Below are 3,349 nucleotides of genomic sequence, written 5' to 3'. Positions count from 1 at the left end.
AGAAGCTTTGTTGCTTCACCAAGAGTGATGGACATAAAGGTACCTCCAGCAGCTGAATCCAATAGGTTCCGCGAAGAAAAGTTCAGTCCTGCATAAAAGGTTTGGATGATCATCCAAGTAGTCAGTCCATGGGTTGGGCAATTTTTAACCAAAGATTTCATTCTTTCCCAAGCTTGTGCAACATGATCATTATTCAATTGTTTAAAATTCATTATGCTACTCCTCAAAGATATAATTTTAGCAGGGGGGATAATATCTACCAATAAAAGCATCCTTGCATTTAGTCCATGAATCAATACTATTTCTAGGCAGAGATAGCAACCAATCTTTAGCTCTTCCTCTTAAGGAGAAAGGAAACAATTTAAATTTTATAATGTCACCATCTACATCCTTATACTTTTGCATTTCACATAGTTCAACAAAATTATTGAGATGGGCAGCAGCATCATCGTAACTAACACCAGAAAATTGCTCTCTCATAACAAGATTCAGTAAAGCAGGTTTAATTTCAAAGAATTCTGCTATAGTAGCAGGTGGAGCAATAGGTGTGCATAGGAAATCATTATTATTTGTGGTTGTGAAGTCACACAACTTAGTATTTTCAGGAGTACCCATTTTAGCAGTAGTAAATAAAGCAAACTAGATAAAATAAATGCAAGTAACTAATTTTTTGTTTGTTTTTGATATAGAGAACAAGACAGTAAATAAAGTAAAGCTAGCAACTAATTTTTTTGTGTTTTGATATAATGCACCAAACAAGAAAGTAAATAAAATAAAGCAGACAAAAACAAAGTAAAGAGATTGGATTGTGGAGACTCCCCTTGCAGCGTGTCTTGATCTCCCCGGCAACGGCGCCAGAAAAAGAGCTTGATTGCGCGTAGTTAACACGTCCGTTGGGAACCCCAAGAGGAAGGTATGATGCGCACAGTAGCAAGTTTTCCCTCAGTAAGAAACCAAGGTTATCGAACCAGTAGGAGCCAAGAAGCACGTTGAAGGTTGATGGCGGCGGGATGTAGTGCGGCGCAACACCAGGGATTCCGGCGCCAACGTGGAACCTGCACAACACAACCAAAGTACATTGCCTCAACGAAACAGTGAGGTTGTCAATCTCACCGGCTTGCTGTAACAAAGGATTAGATGTATAGTGTGGATGATGATTGTTTGCAGAAATCAGTAGAACAAGTATTGCAGTAGATTGTATTCAATGTAAAAGAATGGACCGGGGTCCACAGTTCACTAGAGGTGTCTCTCCCATAAGATAAATAGCATGTTGGGTGAACAAATTACAGTCGGGCAATTGACAAATAGAGAGGGCATGACCATGGACATACATGATATGATGAGTATAGTGAGATTTAATTGGGCATTACGACAAAGTACATAGACCGCTATCCAGCATGCATCTATGCCTAAAAAGTCCACCTTCAGGTTATCATCCGAACCCCTTCCAAGTATTAAGTTGCAAACAACGAGACAATTGCATTAAGTACGGTGCGTAATGTAATCAATAACTACATCCTCGGACATAGCATCAATGTTTTATCCCTAGTGGCAACAAGCACATCCACAACCTTAGAACTTTCCGTCACTGTCCCAGATTTAATGGAGGCATGAACCCACTATCGAGCATAAATACTCCCTCTTGGAGTTAAGAGTAAAAACTTGGCCAAAGCCTCTACTAATAACGGAGAGCATGCAAGATCATAAACAACACATAGGTAATAGATTGATAATCAACATAACATAGTATTCTCTATCCATCGGATCCCGACAAATACAACATATAGCATTACAGATAGATGATCTTGATCATGTTAGGCAGCTCACAAGATCCGACAATGAAGCACATAAGGAGAAGACGACCATCTAGCTACTGCTATGGACCCATAGTCCAGGGGTGAACTACTCACTCATCACTCCGGAGGCGATCATGGCGGTGAAGAGTCCTCCGGGAGATGATTCCCCTCTCCGGCAGGGTGCCGGAGGATCTCCTGAATCCCCCGAGATGGGATTGGCGGCGGCGGCGGCTCAGTAAGGTTTTCCGTATCGTGGCTCTCGGTACTGGGGTTTTCGCGACGAAGACTATATGTAGGCGGAAGGGCAGGTCAAGAGGCGACACGAGGGACCCACACAGCAGGGCCGCGCGGCCAGCGCCCAGGCCGCGCAGCCCTGGCGTGTCGTCGCCTCGTGGCCCCACTTCGTGATCCTTTCGGTCTTCTGGAAGCTTCGTGCAAAAATAGGACCCTGGGCGTTGATTTTGTCCAATTACGAGAATATTTCCTTACTAGGATTTGTGAAACCAAAAACAGCAGAAAACAGCAACTGGCTCTTCGGCATCTCGTTAATAGGTTAGTGCCGGAAAATGCATAAATATGACATAAAGTATGCATAAAACAAGTAGATATCATCAATAATGTGGCATGTAACATAAGAAATTATCGATACGTCGGAGACGTATCACCACACAATAGGGGGGCGCCCCCCCCCCCTTGGGCCGCGCCGCCCTGTTGTCTGGTGGCCCTGTGGTCCTCCTCTGGTCCCTCTCGGGTGTTCTGGAAGCTTCGTGGAATTCTAAGATGCTGGGCGTTGATTTCGTCCGATTCCGAGAATATTTCCTTACTAGGATTTCTGAAACCAAAAACAGCAGAAAACAGCAACTGGCCCTTCGGCATCTCGTCAATAGGTTAGTTCTGGAAAATGCATAAATATGACATATAATGTGTATAAAACATGTGAGTATCATCATAAAAGTAGCATGGAACATAAGAAATTATAGATACGTTTGAGACGTATCATTCATCTTATATCAAAACCCCCTGAATACTTGTCTGTGAGCATTTACAGTGAATCCTTCATCAAAACTGTTTGTCAACACCTTCTGCTCCTCGTTGGGTTCGACACTCTTATTTATCGAAAGTACTGCGATACACCCCCTATACTTGTGGGTCATCACCATGCAACGAACCAATCAGTGGTATCAGAGCCATATCTATGCATAGATCTGTTGCACGAGTAGAACACAATGGTTTTGTGGGCGTTGATGCTTTTGTTGTTTTTAGTTAGTGCACTTTGCATCTTGCGGGATGGTGGGATGAAGCGGCCCTGGCTAACTTTACATGACCACGTCTCATGAGACTTGCTCCACGCTTGACACGCAACTTGTATTGCATAAGTGGCTTTGCGGGTGTCTGTCTCTCCCACCATAGTGAAGATCTAATTTGCTCTTTCTATTGACAACACTAGTATCACCGTTGTGGTTCATGTTCGTATGTAGATTGGATCTCACTCGAAAACCCTAAACCACGTAAAATATGCAAACCAAATTAGAGGCGTCTAACTTATTTTTGCA

Source organism: Lolium rigidum, chromosome 1, assembly GCF_022539505.1.
Source record: "Lolium rigidum isolate FL_2022 chromosome 1, APGP_CSIRO_Lrig_0.1, whole genome shotgun sequence".
NCBI lineage: Eukaryota > Viridiplantae > Streptophyta > Magnoliopsida > Poales > Poaceae > Lolium > Lolium rigidum.
The sequence above is the reverse complement of the archived record's forward strand: the minus strand, read 5'-3'. Positions refer to the sequence as shown.